At 39.6% G+C, this 12,876-nt stretch overlaps 1 protein-coding gene across 7 annotated transcripts in view; it reads left to right on the forward strand.

Annotated features, from left to right (window-relative positions):
- The window catches only part of DNAlig3 (DNA ligase 3), a 957,513-nt gene that overhangs the window by 720,415 nt on the left and 224,222 nt on the right, over nt 1-12,876 (forward strand). The gene's annotated exons all lie outside the window — the stretch shown is intronic.

Consider the following 12,876-nt stretch of genomic DNA (forward strand, 5'->3'; position numbering starts at 1 on the left):
TGATATGGGTTGGGGATGAGGTGAGATGCTGATGAAGATGAAACTGGAAGGAATCGGCTGTGGCCTGTGCCTAGAAGTGTCTCAAGACAGCCGTCTCCCGAATGCAGAGCTTGGCTCCACGGCTGTAGTATGCAATTTCTTGTATTGTTATTGCAAACCATGACCATCATACTCTGTTTGAACTTGCATCAACTGTATATATATGTTTCTCAAATACAATATTAAATATGGAATAATTTTTGTGAAAATATCATTTTGTAAACTGGGGTGCAAATTATATTCACATGCAAACTTAAATAACTGCAAGTATGTTATGAGATGGTAAGAAGACACTGATGGAAATGGCAGTTATGGGTTTGTGGGTTTTTTTCTCAACTTTTAACCACTTTTCAGTTGTAGCTTCACTTCTCTTTTTGAATACAGTTATTTTTAATTAATGACTTACAGTTGTTTACACTATCTCGGCACCAGGTGGCAGTTCCCTGTCTTTTCTTAAAGGATTTCAAAAAACTTGGAAATTTATTGAACATTTTCCTTGATAACTTCCTCCAGTCCCTTTCTCCTCATCCTATAAATGAATATTTACCCCGATTTTTCCTCTTTAATTCCAACTTTATCTTCCTACTCCACTCAAGCTTATTTGTCTACTGCTGGAAATCACCCAGAACAAATCTTCCTTTGGATCTTTTCCAGTTCTCGTATCGAGTAATCCTGAAACATATTCTAATGGGGGTCTTACCAGTGACTTCCATCACATCCACTAAATAACCTATGAAGAGATCTGTAACCTTTATTTATAGCCTCGTTAATGTTATAATCTCAATAAAGATCTTGCCTTATATTAACACCTAGTTACTTACGGTGATCCCTATTATGTACTTTCACTCCATCAACACAGTAATTAAAACAGGGAGGAGTTTTTGAAACTTACAGTCTGACTTTTCACCCTGTTTACCATTTTACCATTTACTGCTGTCCATCTCACATCATTGTCAGGTCTTAATGCAGTTGCTTATTTCTTACTCTTTACAGTATAACATCATCTTGATGTATCCACAAAGACGCACACAAAATGCTGTTTGTAGTGTACACTATTTTATTTAAACTATATACATATGTTACACACACATCGATAAACCACCATTTTGAACACCTGCCTACTATCAAAGAATCAGAAGAAGACTGCAACAGATGCATGTCAACTACCAACCCCAAAAAACCACTTCACTTACTTGACTTCAAACACTCCGTTAACACGACTTCCACACAAGTCTCGTTAAAACAACTCAACTCTATCCTCAAGACTGCCTCTTTATATACATTGCCTGCCTAGCTTCAGGTTCCATCGCCGGGTGCTTAGATAAACTCGTTCAACTTGCTACGTCGATACTCCCCATTCTTCTTTTTGGTAGGACGATAGGTGAAGCCCAACAGAATGTAGAGGGTTTGATGAGACCTTGCCCTTCCATCTCCTGAACCTTCTGAACGACGAAGTCGCAAATCGTGGTTGATTGGATATGGGCGTTGCTTGATGGGTGAGGAAGTGCTGCATTCAGTGGTACGCGTTACAGTGGTAGTCCATCCTATTTTATTGATGATGACTTCCAGAAAGTTCTTTAAGGCACATCTCAGCTCCTCTTCTTCATTTGGTTTAAGATCCGTTAACTGGATATCTCCCAGGTCTACATCGACTTCCGCATCCTTGTGAGTCCGGAGATTTCCATAACGTTCTACGATGCGATTTTATTTGACGTAAATAATTATCACACGAGAACACGTTCACTTCCTTGTATAAATTACTTTATTTACACTGTATGTCACAACACACAACTATACACAGTAGCAAATGACACTATATACAACACTCAATAGCGGAGTACCCTGAAGTCGATTCTGACAAGTACAGATATCAACAATACTAATGCGCGCACTATAACATACTCTCTCTTGAATTCCCCGCCTCACTCACTCACTCACTCGAGTCCAATGATCTGACTTCACCTCGGAGCCCAACAGTCACTTCCAGTCCATCACTTTCCTGAGTCCCAAGAACCAAGATCTACGAACTTAGAACTAAGAACTCACTTCACTGACTGACAGCTCGATATTTATACCACTCGATCAACCATCTAGAATGATCGACTTCTGGAATAGTTCTTACGACACTCTAATGAAACACACTCGAAACATCAATCGACCAGGGTATTCGAATGTTCTTTCAATATTTAAAAATGTACATGGAAATATCTACAACATTCGTAATGTCTCTACATATATCTGGATAATAAAACCTTACAGTAAGTTTCCAGAACCCTTCATGTACACCAAATTATAGTACAATAAGTCTAACATACGAACATTATGGAATTTTCTACCACTTTCGACCATATGGATTTTGAGGTAAAACAATACGTATTTGAGGTTATACAATTCTATACTACATATTTACAGGGAAATCATATATTAATCATATTTAACATTTAATAAAAGATAATTTAGCATTAAATAGACTATAATTAAACACAATAATTGAAGGTTTTACACCAATTACGATGTCGTACCTACGACATCCATCGTGCCAGGCAACCCTCAGACATCTGTCTTTTCCCGAAAAGACTTCATCAGCTGAACTTTATCGTAATTATTTGTCGTACGTTTATTTGGAAGCTAATAAAAATCAGAAGTATTTCTCAGTGTTAGATAGCCTAAAAAATTTAGTGTGAACATCCTGTATTTTTATTGATATATGTTCCTCTGCGAACCATGTGACCTTGCCGCGGTGGGGAGGCTTGCGTGTCCCAATGATGCAGATAGCCGAGCCGCAGGTGCAACCATATCGGATGGGTATCTGTTGAGAGACCAGACTAACGAATGGTTCATCGAAAGGGGGGTAGCAGCCTTTCGGTAGTTGCAAGGGCGGCAGTCTAGATGATTGACTGATACGGCCTTGTAATAATACTCAACATGGCTTAGCTGTGTTGATACTGCTACACGGCTGAAAGCAACGGGAAACTACATCCGTAACCACCTCCCGAGGACATGCAGCTCTCTCTGTATGAATGATGGACTGATGATGGCTTCCTCCCGGGTAAAATATTCCGGAGGTAAACTAGTCCCCCATTCGGATCTCCGGGTGGGGACTACACGAGAGGGGGCGATCATCAGGAAGATGGATACTGACATTCTGCGAGTCGGAGCGTGGAATGTTAGAAGTTTGAATCGTTGTGGTAGGTTAGAGAATCTGAAAAGGGAGATGGATAGGCTAAAGTTAGATGTAGTTGGTATAAGTGAAGTACGTTGGCAGGAAGAACAGGATTTTTGGTCAGGCGACTACCGAATTATCAACACAAAATCAAACAGGGGTAATGCAGGAGTTGGTTTAATAATGAATAAGAAAATAGGGCAGCGGATAAGCTACTACGACCAGCATAGTGAAAGAATTATTGTCGCCAAGATAGACACCAAACCAATGCCCACCACAATAGTGCAGGTCTATATGCCTACTAGTTCAGCGGATGATGAAGAAATTGAAAGAATATATGAGGAGATAGAAGATTTAATACAATATGTCAAAGGTGACGAGAATCTAATTGTGATGGGAGACTGGAACGCAGTGGTAGGCCAAGGAAGAGAAGGTAGCACAGTAGGAGAATTTGGATTGGGACAAAGGAACGAAAGAGGAAGTCGGCTGGTTGAATTCTGCACTGACCATAATTTAGTCCTCGCCAATACTTGGTTCAAACACCACAAACGACGGCTGTATACGTGGACGAGACCTGGAGACACTGGAAGGTATCAAATAGACTTCATTATGATTAGGCAGAGATTCAGAAACCAGGTGTTGGATTGCAAAACTTTCCCAGGAGCAGACGTGGACTCTGATCACAACTTGTTGGTCATGAAATGCCGTCTGAAGGTGAAGAAATTGAAGAAAGGAAAGAATGCAAAAAGATGGGATCTAGACAAGTTGAAAGAAAAGAGTGTGATGGATTGTTTCAAGGAACATGTTGCTCAAGGACTTAAAGGAAATGCCGAAGGAAACACAGTAGAGGAAGAGTGGAGAGTCATGAAAAATGAAGTCAGTAGGGCTGCTGAAGAAATGTTAGGAAGGAAGAAAAGATCAACTAAGAATCAGTGGATAACTCAGGAGATACTAGACCTGATTGATGAATGACGAAAATACAAGAATGCTAGAAATGAAGAGGGCAGAAAAGAATACAGGCGTTTAAAGAATGAAGTGGATAGAAAGTGCAAGGTAGCTAAGGAAGAATGGCTGAAGGAGAAGTGCAAGGATGTCGAAGGCTGTACGGTCCTGGGAAAGGTAGATGCTGCATACAGGAAAATCAAGGAAACCTTTGGAGAAAGGAAATCTAGGTGCATGAATATTAAGAGCTCAGATGGAAAGCCACTTCTAGGGAAAGAAGACAAAGCAGAAAGATGGCAGGAGCATATCCAACAGTTGTATCAAGGTAACGATGTAGATAATTTCGTTCTGGAACATGAAGAGGCTGTTGATGCTGATGAAATGGGAGACCCAATTTTGAGGTCAGAGTTTGACAGAGCTGTGAGTGACCTAAACAAGGCACCTGGAATTGATGTTATTCCCTCTGAATTACTGACTGCCTTAGGAGAAACCAGCATGGTAAGGTTATTTCATTTAGTGTGCAAGGTGTATGAGACAGGAGAAGTCCCATCCGATTTTCGGCAGAATGTTGTTATACCTATTCCCAAGAAAGCCGGTGCTGACAGGTGTGAAAACTACCGCACTATTAGTTTAGTATCTCATGCCTGCAAAATTTTAACACGTATTATTTACAGAAGAATGGAAAAACAAGTTGAAGCTGAGTTGGGGGAAGATCAATTTGGCTTCAGAAGAAATGTAGGAACACGTGAAGCAATCCTGACTTTACGTCTGATCTTAGAGGATCGAATCAAGAAGGACAAGCCCACGTACATGGCATTCGTAGATCTAGAAAAGGCATTCGATAATGTTGATTGGACCAGGCTATTTATGATTCTGAAGATGATAGGGATCAGATACCGTGAACGAAGAATTATCTACAACCTGTATAATAATCAGTCTGCAGTGATAAGAATCGAGGGCTTTGAAAAAGAAGCAGCAATCCAGAAAGGAGTGAGGCAAGGCTGCAGTTTGTCTCCTCTCCTTTTCAATGTTTACATAGAACAGGCAGTAAAGGAAATCAAAGAGAAATTTGGAAAGGGAATCACAGTCCAAGGAGAGGAAATCAAAACCTTGAGATTTGCCGATGATATTTTTATTTTATCTGAGACTGCAGAAGATCACAAGAAGTTGCTGAATGGTATGGATGAAGTCTTAGGTAAGGAGTACAAGATGAAAATAAATAAGTCCAAAACAAAAGTAATGGAGTGCAGTCGAATGAAGGCAGGTGATGTAGGAAATGTTAGATTAGGAAACGAAGTCTTAAAGGAAGTAGATGAATACTGTTACTTGGGTAGTAAAATAACCAACGATGGCAGAAGTAAGGAGGACATAAAATGCAGACTAGCACAAGCAAGGAAGAGCTTTCTTAAGAAAAGAAATTTGCTCATTTCAAACATTGATATCGAAATTAGAAAAATGTTTTTGAAGACTTTTGTGTGGAGCGTGGCATTGTATGGAAGTGAAACGTGGACGATGACTAGCTCAGAAAGAAAGAGAATAGAAGCTTTTGAAATGTGGTGTTACAGAAGAATGCTGAAGGTGAGATGGATAGATCGAATCACGAATGAAGAGATACTGAATCGAATTGGTGAGAGGAGATCGATTTGGCTAAATTTGACGAGAAGAAGAGATAGAATGATAGGACACATCTTAAGACACCCAGGACTTGTTCAGTTGGTTTTTGAAGGAAGTGTAGGTGGCAAGAACGGTAGGGGTAGACCAAGGTATGAATATGACAAACAGATTAGAGCAGATGTAGGATGCAATAGTTACTTAGAAATGAAAAGGTTAGCACAGTATAGGGTGGCATGGAGGGTTGCATCAAACCAGTCTATGGACTGATGGCTCAAACAACAACAACATGTTCCAAATGATATTTAAGCTCATTTGAATACAAAATTTTAACCAGATTTTTACAACAGAAGTCAGTAGTTTGTCATACATTTGCAACAACATTCACCTAATGAGTTTCCTAAAAGTTTAGACATTCTAACTTAAATAGTTTACTTTACACCATATTCATTCAATGCATTTACAATTCCAGCCAAGCTTATATATTTTTAAACTACCACAGCTGTTTTCAATCCCAATATAAGAACTTGTAATTAGTTTTTAATATTGTAAATGTTGATAAAATCCAATAATACATTTTGAACAACATCAGGATCCTGATCTAACTTTGAGGTGTTATGATGGCTGATGATGCTTTTAAAACAGGCCAAACATGTCACATTCAAACTATTTTAACAAGGATTAAATCCTAATTACAAAGATTTTTATGTATTGAATAGGTGGTTGATCAAATAAATAGTTTGTAATTTTAAGTTTTTATTTTTTTTATTTTTGCTAGCTGCTTTGCGTCGCACCGACACAGATAGGTTTTTGGCGACAATGGGATATGAAAGACCTAGGAATGGGAAGGAATCGGCCGTGGCCTTAATTAAGGTACAGCCCCAGTATTTGCCTGGTGTGAAAATGGGAAACCACAGAAAACCATCTTCATGGCTGCCGACAGTGGGGTTCGAACCCACTATCGCCCGGATGCAAGCTCACAGCCGCGTGCCCCTGACCGCACGGTCAACTCACCCAGTAATTTTAAGAAGTACATCTTCTCCTTTTCCGATGAGCTTCTCGTAACCGCATCTTCTGTGATTTCTTCTTGCCGTTTGTCGGAAGATTTCTCTTGGCGAGTTCGTCTTTGATTTGTTGTATGGTCATATTTTCTAGTATAACTTGCATTTTGTTCTACGAGGCGTGTTTTTTTAAGTAAGGTCCGTTTGAAAATAAGTACACAACAACAGGTTATTTCAAAAAGTAAATTTATTTTCAGAAAGTACATACTTCACTCTATTTTTTGACATAGTTGCCAATGTAAGATAGGAAACTTAAAAGGGTCCACCCTTTTAAGTTTCCTATCTTACGTTCTCAGTTCAGTACGGACAAAAAATGAAATTCTTAGATTTAAATAGTTGCCAAGTTTGTTCAAACACTTATCATACACCAATTTTAAAATATGCTTCTGCATTGATAGTGGTTCCTCATTGCATGAAGTCAACCAACAAAACACCATGCCTATCCCAAAACACCGACACCATGATTTTGCACTGGGACAGAGTCTGTTTGGCCTTCACCTTTACAGGCGAGTGTGTGTGTCTCCATTCCATGCTCTGTTGCCTCAATTCGGGCGTGATATGCGAAACCCATGTTTCGTCTCCAGTTACGATCTGACTCAAGAAGCCGTCACCTTCTTCGTCATAACGAGTCAAGAACTTCATCGCACACTCAAATCTTTGGTTTTTGTGGTCCTCTGTTAGGAGTTTCGGGACCCAACGGGAGCACAGTCTCCTAAACTTTAGGTGTTCAGAAACAATGTTGTAAAGCACTGATCTCGACACGTCAGGAAATTCGTTTGAGAGACCTGTTATTGTGAAGCGCCTGTTCTCACGAATCTTCGCTTCAACTGAAGCCACCAAATCGTCTGTAATCAAAGAAGGGCGACCGGAGCGGTTCTCATCATGGACGTTGTCACGGCCATCTTTGAATTGTCGTACCCACTTACGCACTTTGCTTTCACTCATAGCGGTATCACCATACACTTCACAAATCTGTCGATGAATTTCTGCAGCAGACAGGTTCCTTGCTGACAAAAACTGTATCACTGACCGAACCTCACATGTGGCGGGCGAGTTGATATCTTAAACCTTTTGAAAGCACAGAACAGAACCGTACAGGTTAGCTACAGAGCTGAAACTGAGCATCGTTGTTCCCGAGGCATGCCGGTACACGAGGCACGCGCTCGTTGCGATATGCGTGCGAACTACTAGTGTCTGCAACAAAACGGACCTTACTTAAAAAGCACACTATGTATTTCACACTTAGACTCGTATTCACTCAAAAAATATTCTTCAATTCTGTCACGGTGGCCAGTGATGTATCCATAAAGATCTACGCAAAATGCTGTTTGTAGTGTACACTATTTTATTTACAAACTATATACATATGTTACACACACATCGATAAACCACCATTTTGAACAGCTGCCTACTGTCGAAGAATGAGAAGAAGACTGTAACAGATCCATGTCAACTACCAACCCCACAAAACCAATTCACGTACTTGACTTCAAACACTCCGTTAACATGACTTCCACACAAGTCTTATGAAAACAACTCAACTCTATCCTCAAGACTGCCTCTTTATATACATTGCCTGTCCAGGCTTCTAGAAGAATACGACATAACATGTTTTCTCGTAAATTCTCGAGAGTCTATAATTTTAATTTTTAAGGTACAGCCCCAGCATTTGCCTGGTATAAAAATGGGAAACCACAGGAAAACCATCTTCAGGGCTGCCGACAGTGGGGTCTGAACCCACTATCTCCCGGATGCAAGCTCACAGCTGCACGCTCCTAACCGCATGGCCAACGCGCCTGGTGAGAGTCTTTAATAGCCTACTTACAATGTAAGGAAGCATTGTAAGCATTGTTCTGGACTTATTACAGTGTGTTGCACAATGTTACGTTGTCTCATTTATTATTAATTACGTGTTCTTACTGTAGCACTTTTGCGCGTACACGTAATAATAATAATAATAATAATAATAATAATAATCAGGAAATAATGAAAATAGATATATATGGAATTAAAACAAAATTAACACCATCTTCGAGATGCAAAAACTTTAACTTACAGGTCTACCAAACTACAACTACAGAATGATGTGGAAGGTGGAAGGAATCCTACTAGGCCATGAGATTGTGTCTCGTTGTGGGGAAGGAAAGGTACCACTCGGTTACCCTCGAACGCAAATATATTAACAAAGACACAGGTAAAAGCAAGGAACAGAACAAGATCAAAATAATGAGTCAAATAAACAAGGTACATAATAGGTGGATAATTAAGAAAATAGAAATGCTCATAAACATGAGATACATCTTAAAAACCTTTAAATAAAAATAAAATAAAATGTTAACGGGTGAAATTGATGAATGTGAAAATCTAAGGGGAAACTCCGATGTGCAGAATTAAAGGTTACATTACCATAGAAAGTTACTTAAAACAAAGGCTGAAACACTAAAATGAGTAGTGCTTACCATGAGGTCGGTGTCCACATGGCGGAACGGACCCGAGGCATGTCCACTCTTTAAGTTGCTCAAAAGCGAAAGATGACAAGCAAGGTACGCACTCTCACGGATGAACCTAGAAACCAGAAATTGAGCGATCACCGGTAACCAATCACAGCTCGCGGAGTTTTCATCCGACCTCCACATTCACCAATTAAGAGGTATATACCGACCAATGGGAATACACTTCGTTTTTGGTCCAGTAAGTTCTAGAGAGTTGGATTGGCACATATAGAAATTTCCTTGCTAAAAATTTACACGTGGCGGTACAAGCTGCCTCAAAAGTTTGTCCTCCGAGCATTAAAACATGTGATTACACAATACAACATACAGAATTTCTTCACAATTTCAATAATTTTACAAAACACAATGATGAGAACAATATCCTGCTTGTCGTTCCAATACAGGTCACACTTACATTAAATAAACTCATATTAATATATATACAGCAGATTTTTCATGACATAATCTCGCAAATAATACGATCATGATTATACCAAATACGGTTCATACACAACTACGTAAATAATAATAATAATACTAATACTAAATGGATTTAAACACTTCATAGCCTCACCCCACAAGTCATAGTAATAATAATAATGATTTTAAAAGTAATAATAATAATAATAATAATAATAATAATAATAATAATAATAAATATTTGCATTCTTTACTCGTGGGTTAAAGAGTATTGTTTCCAGTTATATTAGTCTATTACATTTGCTGTTAAACTTGCCTCATTCTGCATTATGACCTTTGTGGTATGGGTTGGGCGTTATCATGAAGCAGCAGGACCCCTTGTGCAGCTTTCCTGGACATTTCACCTTAGTAATTTCTCTATTGTTGCGCAGTACTGTTCCCCAGTGATGGAGACACCAGGTTCGTTAAAATTAATCCAAGAACATGGTGGGAAGCATCTTTCCTGCCGACGGTTGGCTCTTGAAATCCATGGGACGATGGATGACACCACCATTCTGGTTCTCAGTGGTGGCACCAGCTTTCATCGCCTGCAGCAGTGCGCTCCAGGAATGTTTTGCCTTCCACATTGAAACTCATCAAGTGCTGCAGGCATACAGCCATCCGGTGTGCTATTTGTTCGACATTCAACGCCCAGGGTATCCACTGGCTGCAGACCTTCCAGTACAAATTAAAAACTTCATAAGTTGTCTGTATTGACAGTGGGATACTCTAAAACAGGGTCAGTCAACTGGCTGGCGTGTGGTGTAAGAGGGCCCGTGTGACGTCGGAGAGCACATGTGACGTATGAGCGCAGAAGGTGGGGAGACGTTGTCGAAGAGTGATACGAAGAGACAGCCTCGCTTTGTAGCAAACACGGGCAGTGCCGTACGTAGTGGTGGTGGTAGTGGTACAGTACGTATGGATGAACCGGGCACATCACGGTGCGACAAGCTACCTATCCCTCCGATCATTTTATCTTTATGGGAAGATCTATATTTATTTGTTGAAAATGATAGGAATGCTACAGCTAAATGTTTAGTTTGTATGTGTAGAAATAAAGTTGCTTTATAACTCTTATGCTACTTCATAACAAAGTTACGTTACAATAAAATATGTAGAGAGAAATATGTACTACACATACCGCATTGTACCTTCAGACCTTGGGCCTCCCCCTACGAATGACGGTGTGTTTCCCCTTGCCCCTCTAGCCATCACTTCTCAGTTACAGTACTAAGTACTTCGTTTCGCTGCCCGAGCAGAGTGTGTGACATGTTACCTGACATCACACGTACACACAGTTGGCTGACCCTGCTCTAAAATAAAAGACTTGAGGATTGAGGTGGAAATCCTCAAGTCTTTTATTTTAGAGTAGCCTAACTCATGCCGGATAATGTGTTTCACGCTACCGAAGCTATTGCTAGCGTATGAATGGTTGAGATTTCCCGAAACATGTATGGTTTAATTAATAATGTTTCTTTCATTTAATGAGTGTATTGATCAAGGCGGATTTAAATAAACTATTATAAATAATTATATTATACATTCAGACCAGTCAATATGGATCGAACACAATATTAACCTATCTTGGTTAAGTTTATTAACAGTATGAACGGTTATGCGCCGGTCTGCCCTAATTGCCTCGTCTGCCACCCGCTTGTTATCCGTATTGAAACGCGACCCGCTCCATTCCACAACGGTGGTTTTCGACCTACATTCTGCCCCATACAGAGTCTGCATTGTCTGTCCTTCGATAACAGCACGTTGCTCCTGTTTAGACGCATTTGGTCACCATAGTTCACGTGGCCACATTTAACGCGCACACCTCGGCATGACACGACTGCCACACTAATCCCTTTGCCTATGCGTCCGTGCTATATACCCGCATCGTAGTCGCGCTGCGTGCATGTCTCCTTCAGCAACACCCTCAAATGGAAACTTTTTGATCATGCCTTATATAAGAAAATATAAAGGTCCAAAAATACTGCCTTGCAGGACCACCACTCTTAATCATTACAGGATCTGATAATGCTTCATCTACTCTAATTCTTTGAGTTCAGTTTTAAAGAAATGTAGCCAGCCATTCAGTTGGTATTTTATCTGGTCCAGGGGCCCTCATTTTCGTCAGTCGTCTCCCATGATGTATCCTATCAAAATTCTTGGATGGGTCAGTCGCGATACAGTCCATCTGACCTCCTGAACCTAAAATATCTGCTGTATCTTGTTGGAATCCTATAAGTTGAGCCTCTCTGGAATAATCTTTCTTAAACGCAAACTTCCTTGTATCAAACCAGTTAGTAATTTGCAAACACGTCTAATGTAATCACAGAGAATGCCTTCTGAATGCCTACGCGCAATATGTCAAGCTGACTGCTTAATGTTGATTACCCTTTCCTTTGTATACTGGGGCTACAATTTCAACTCTCCATTCATCTGGTATAGGTCCTTCATGCAAACAATAAAATAAAACAATCTTCCTTTCTGCACTTACTTTAAAACTGCACAGTTTTCAAAATAAAACAGCCCCATCCATTGTAAACATGTTTCTCCAAATTCATTCACTATATCCCAACACATTGCCTTTAGTATACCTGCAGAAATCTTATCAGTCTTATGTGCTTTTCTAGTTTTCAACCTTTGCATTTTTTTGTGAATATCTTTTTTTATCATTAGGGGGCAGATGTTGATGACCTAAAAAATCTCTGAAAATTATCAATAAAATGCCCTTAAATTTATGGGAAAATGCTATAAAATATTTCAAAAGTATTTTCAAAATATTTGACTAAACTGAATTTTGGTGAATGTGTAACAGTGGTTCTGTTTGCTGCACAGGTCTTGTTATCTCCTAATTTACTTGGAAATGTATATAAATATAGACATAATGTTAGCTCCTGGGAACAGCTGTAGTTCTTCGCATTCATTACAGCTTTGAGATGATTTTCTCCTGTAATGTGCTATTGTACAACAAACCTCACTTTAATGCCACACAATGCACATAATAAGACACGCCCATCTGTTGTATATATGTCTTTTCCAAATTCATTCACTAGCTGAATTAAAAATTCACTTTTCAGTGGTGGTTTTGGCATTTTTCTTGCACAGGACTACTTGG

The sequence above is a fragment of the Anabrus simplex genome, chromosome 2, assembly GCF_040414725.1.
Source record: "Anabrus simplex isolate iqAnaSimp1 chromosome 2, ASM4041472v1, whole genome shotgun sequence".
In the NCBI taxonomy this organism is placed as follows: domain Eukaryota; kingdom Metazoa; phylum Arthropoda; class Insecta; order Orthoptera; family Tettigoniidae; genus Anabrus; species Anabrus simplex.